The sequence below is a fragment of the Hipposideros armiger genome, unplaced genomic scaffold (assembly GCF_001890085.2).
Source record: "Hipposideros armiger isolate ML-2016 unplaced genomic scaffold, ASM189008v1 scaffold_179, whole genome shotgun sequence".
NCBI classification, from domain to species: domain Eukaryota; kingdom Metazoa; phylum Chordata; class Mammalia; order Chiroptera; family Hipposideridae; genus Hipposideros; species Hipposideros armiger.
The window spans coordinates 1,848,686-1,854,817 of NW_017731529.1; positions in this window are offsets into that span (position 1 = coordinate 1,848,686).

Sequence of the window (6,132 nt, forward strand, 5' to 3'; positions counted from 1 at the left end):
GGTGGAAGGCACAGCTGCCCGAGCAGAGCGCGGAGGAAGGGCTTAGGTGCTCAGGGAGACGGGAAAGTGAGAAGGGATTTAGTGGGTGAGGCCAGAGAACTGACCCCCTGACTCAGAATCAGAGGACCCTTCCTTAAGGATGAGGAATGCACTGGCAAGGAGTGGCTGGGCATTTTTGAGAAGTTCAGGGGTGGTCGTAGTTGACATTATGACATGCTGCCACCGAACTGGCCTCCCTAGTGTCAGTCGGATGATCGGATCCCTAAATGGCCGACACCAAGTGGAGAGCTAACCCAACAGGTGGGGGAAAAAGTCAACACTGGTTTATAATGATAAAGACCAGAGAGCTTTAGACTTGACCTTGAGAAAATACCCCTCCTCCCATAGCCTATCATCCATTGGCAACTCAGACTGGAAAGCTATCCAGGATCCCCGACTTGTACTCCCACGACCACCACGCCCTGCTCAGCGTGGAAACAGTCCTCAGAGATGTGAGAAACCCTTTCCATCCTCCGGCCCGGGACCAGGCCCTCATTCGTTCTTTTCTGATTCTTCCAGGCCTCCCGTCTCTCTCCCTCCCTCTAAACTTGGCACTCAGTGGTCTTTATAAACTCAAGGCTGCTCATGCCACATCTCTGCATAAAATCTTTCAGTGGCTTTCTGTTGCCCTCAGAACAAAGCCCCCTCCCTGGGGTGATTGAGCTGGCCTCTGCCTGCCTCGCCACGTGGTCACTGCCCTGTATGCTAGCTCTCCAGGCCTACCAGGCGGCTGCGGGCCCCGTCCCTCCATCTGCCCCGTTTCCTCAGCCTCAAACATCTCTTCTTCTCGGCCTTGTTGGTCTGGTCAGTACTTGCTCCTCTTTCAAGTCTCAGCACAACGAACCTCTTCTCAATGAAACTTTCCTGAGGGCCTCAGACGGACCTGCTTTCCTCTTGTGCCCTCACTGTACCCAGGTCGTCCCCTGTCATAGCAAATCTGTTGTGTCCCAAGTCACCAGCTCAAGGGACAAAAAGTCACAATTTCTTTCCTTTACGATATACATTTCTGCATAGCGTACATGACAGATATGCAGGCACTGCATAGGTATATTTTTATTACAAATGTAAAACTACTTACTTTATACAATATCAAAGTGTTCAAGTTATAAAGTGAAAGTTCTCTCTCTCCTCTGTAAATACGTCATTGTTGACGGTTCGTATGCATCCTTCTAGATCTCACTGCATACACGTGCAAAGTTCACGTAATGATCATTCTGAGCCCCCATCTGATGCACAGGGAAAAGTTCATCCTGCCTCCCACCTCTCCTCCAATGTTCAGTTGGAGACAAGCTTTGTGAGTCTGATGTGATCAGACTTTGTGAGAACCCTGAACGCTGATTGTTTCACCAGGGCCTTTGTTCTCTGTTGCTGTCATGGTTCTCAGGGTGAAGGGGCAAGGACAGCTGTCTCCCAGGGTTCTACTCCCCCCTGTCCTTCTACCGTGGCAGGACCTGTCCTCTGCCCTCTGGTTCCCTATGGGGTAAAAGCTCAGACATGAGCCTCAGGGCTGGAGGGACCCTTCCCCTCACCCCTGCAGTCCATCCTGCACACGCCACTAGGCTCCTCTTTCTGTCGCACATTACGGATTATGCTTCTCACTTTAAAAGCATTCGCTCTTTCCCTGCCATTGTCTAAACAACAGTTCCAAACTGGTACTCTGATGCTCAAAGTCCTCTGTGATCTGGCCCTCTGGGTAGACCATGTGCAGCCTTGTTTTTGTCTCCCCCTTTCTTCTGGCCACAGACTCTATTCTCTGGCAATAGTGTGGGCATGTACCCCAGGCCTCGCCAACCATGGTACCCACTTCCCCAGGGCCCAGTGATGGCCCCAACGAGAGACAAGTGGCTCAGGCAAGGCCAGAGGTTGACCTGTGGACGCTTGCTTTCCTTGACTGCCTGGAGGAAGTTGGCCTGCAGAAGGAGACAGCTGAGGGAGGGGAGAGAGACATGGAGGGTATTTTTAGCTCTTGGATCCAACTGAGCCCGAGGCTGGCAGCATCCCTGGAGGTTCCAGTTGGAAGAGTCAATGGATTTTCTTTTTTTGACTCAACTCATTTGAATTGGGTTTCAAGTACTTCCATTGGGAGAATCCTGCCTAATACAGGCCCCATCCTAGTCAAACTCGGCTCCCTGCTACGTGGCCCCGTTTCCTGCCCTGGCCTTCTCAGCTGGGAACACCATCTGCACCCCATCCCCTCCAATCCCATTTCTCAAGTCCAAATTACACTTCTTCAATGCCCGACACAATGGGCCCCCTCCATGAAAAGTTCCCTCAGATATTGTCTTTGTTCATATGGGCAGCTATAACAAAATAACATAGACTGGGGAGCTTATAAAAACCAGAAATTTATTTTCTCAGAAATTTACTGCTTAAAAGCAGAAATTTTAAGGCTTGGAAGTCCAAGATCAAGGTGCCAGCATGGTCGGGTGAAGGCCTTTGTCCTGATTCATAGCAGGGCCTTTTCAGTGTGTCCTTCTATTAGAAGGGGCCAGGGAGCTCTCCCGAGGCTCTTTTGTAAGAGCACTAAGCCTGTTCATGAGTGTTCCACCCTCGTGACGTAAGCACCTCTCAAAGTCCCTATCGCCTAATACCATCATCTTTGGGGGGTAGGATTTTAACATGAATTTTTTTTGGGAGGGGGACACATTGAGACTGTAGCAGGTATTATAATCAAATAGTTACATATTGTTTCTTTCCCTGTGCACTGCTCCCAAACATTCCAAGATAACAAGCACTTTATGGTGCTCAGAGTGAGAGCTGTGGTCTTTCAGGAGTGGGTATGCTGTGCTCTGACAGGGCTGCCCACACAGCCCCAAGACCAGGCAAGCTGTGGTCTTTCAGGAGTGGGTATGCTGTGCTCTGACGGGGCTGCCCACACAGCCCCAAGACCAGGCAAGCATTGCACCATTTATCATAGAAATTGATTTTTCTCCAACATGTATTACTAAGATATATCCATCTTACTTTGAACTTGGAATGTGCCACAGCACAAAAATCACAATAAGCATTGAGCAGCAAGGTCAGTGAAAGGTATTGATGCTTAGAAACGTAAATTGTTTCATTCTGATCTCAGCGAGAATCAAGAATGGCTTTGTAATTTGCACAAAGCTCCCTCCAACTGTCTCAGCCTTCTCCCCTGGCCCCCCCCCCCGCATGTTATTTGGAGGAGGCTTAAGAGCCACAGTCAAGAAGACCTACTGGTTCACAAACCTTTTATTGGCCTGTCCTTTTTTCACGTTTATGGGTTGAACTTAATTTTGAAATAAGCAAACCAGCCAATTTTGTCAGCTGTAGCATAAGAGGGTTAAAGTTACTAAGGTCATTCATTCCAGTTGGAATTCTATGAACCCAGAAGATGCTCCAGGATAGATACAATGTAGCAGAACCTAGTAAGTCTAATTATTGTAAATAAAACAAGTGTAGAGGGGCGGCTAGTTAGCTCAGTAGATGAAAGTGGTTATGGGATTTGCTCTGGCCTGGAGAACATTCTCCCTGCTCCCAACTCATACCCACAGCATGAATGTCTTTCCCATTAATCAAGTTCTTTTTCCAACGTCACCAGCAAATAGGTCCCTTTACTCTCCTCTGTTTATGCTACAGTGATCTTAAAACATCTACATATAACAAAAACCTCATCAGACAATGTTATACTTTTGTTTTTAACTGCCGTGCATATTTTAAAGAACTCAAGAGGGGAATACTCATCTATTATATTTACCAGATATTTGCCATTTTTTGTTTCTCTTCCTTTGTTCCTGAAGATCCAAGTGTCCTTCTGATATCATTTCTTCACTGTTTGAAGAACTTCCTTCAGCAATTCTTTTAGAGCAGGTTGGCTAGCAATGAATTCTCTTGGTTTTTCTTCATCTGAGAATGTCTTCCATCTTGAGGGATATTATCCTGGATATAGAATTCTGTTAGTCCTTTCCTCTGGGGACTTATATTGCCTTCTTTTAAGCCTCTAGGGCTTCTGAAAAGGAATCTGCAGTTATTCAAATCGCTGTTCCCTACAAGTAGTGCATCATTATTCTCTGTCTTTAGTTTCAGTTTGATTACCATGTGTCTGGGTGTGGATTTACTGGGGTTTATCTTGTTGGAGTTGCTGAGCTTCTTGAATCAGTAGGTTTGTATTACACCCAATTTAGTAAATTCTCAGCCATTTTTTCTCCAAATATTTTTTTACACCACACCTCCTCTGGGACTCGAATGACATGAATGTTAGGCCTTTTTATTTGTCCCACAGGTATCTAAAGTTACCCACAGTTTCATTTTTTTAAATATTTTTTCCTCTTTGTTGCTCAAATTATATAATTTGTATGGATATATCTTTACCTTCACTGACTCTTTTCTCTGTCTTCTTCATTCTGCTATTAATGTGTTCTTTTTGTTGGAAATTTCCCATTTGACTCTTCTTCCTATCTTCTGTTCCTTTGCTGACACATTCTTTCTTTGTTCATTTCAATAATATTCACTCATACATGATGGAGGAATTTTATAATAGCTGCTTTAAAGTCTTAATCAGATAATTCCAGCATCTCTGTGTTAACATCTGTTCTTTGTCTTTTCCTTTGGAAGTTGAAATTTTCCTGGTTCTTTATGCTCCAAGTAAATTTGGATTGTATATTAGACATTTTGATGATTATGTTATGACACTTTGGGTATTGTTTAAAATCTGTGAAGCATGTTCATGTTTTCTTTTAAGGCCACTGACTCATTTGGGTCCAGGCTGCAAGTTCTTAACCAGCCTTTCATGAGTTTCAATGTCAGTTCCTTTTCAAGGCCTTCACAGTGCTATTCAGACCTGTCCCATGTGTGTGCCACCACTCTGACACTTGGGTGGTAGCTTATCATTTAGTTCGGCTCTCAAAGTTGTTATGCTGGTTAACATTATGTCCATGCATGTATAGCTTTGTGGTGAGCCCAGGGGTTCATTAACAACTTTATGGAATTGATTTTGCAAACTTCTTCCTTTTTGATTTCTTTAGTACCTTGCAATTCCCTGGGGAATCTTCTTTTTGGTATTTCTAGAAAGCTGTGGCTTTAATTACCCTGCTCTGCCATGCACGCTCACAACTATGTCTGCCTATGGAACCAAGTGCTGGGAGGACACAGAGAACAAAGTAGTGGGATCTGCCCCATTCTTCTCTGATTAGAGAAGGTCCCCTCCCTCAGAGTTTTAGTTGTCTTGGGTCCCCTTTTTTTCACTACTACAGGACCTGTTTACTGCTCCTGGAGCCAGAACTGCAGGGTATCTCCTGGAGCTGTCTGTACCGAAGTCCATATTTGGTTCCTCCCCATTTGCGCCCAGCACCCTGAGTCCAGGCAAGGGTACACTGGAGTTGAAAACAGGGTAACCGCTCCAATGGTTTGGGTTACTTCAAATGCCTGTTCCCCCCCCCCCCCCCCCCCCCCCCCCCCCCGTCATCCTGCTACTCTTTATTTTGCAGAGTCCTTAAATCGCTGCTCCTTGCATTCTGTCTAAGGTTTTATAAGTTCATTCAGTGGTGGGTAAAGACAGGGTGCATCTGCTACTCCATTTCCCCCAGACCTGGAAACGTATTACTCAGAAATGAACATTGTTCATATTTTGGTGTCTTTCCTTCCAGTCTATTTTCTTTGTGAACACATACACCCAATTGTAATCACGCCCTGTGTATAGTTTAGTAATTCAATATTATTGTGAGAATTTCCCCAAATATTATTAATATATGAGTCAAATATTTAAAATCTGATTTCAAAGTGTTATACATTTATTGTTGAAATGTTGGAGAAAGGAGAAAATCATGAATGATCAAACAAAAACGATGTGTAGTCCCACCACCCAGAAATAACTCTTAGCATTTTGATGGGTACCCTTCTACTCTTCTAAACACTGTATGTATATGAATTGCTATGCATGCTACTGTGAAACTTGTTGTTTTTTACTTGATCCATAGTGAATATTTTCCATACTATTTAATAATCTTCTACAGCACATTTATTTTTTATTTTTTTTTTAATTGGGGTATTGGTGGGGAGGGGAACAGTGCAGGGGAATTGGGGGAAGGGGAACAGACAAGTTGCTGTCCTTTTGTTCTTCAGTCTAGTTGTGGA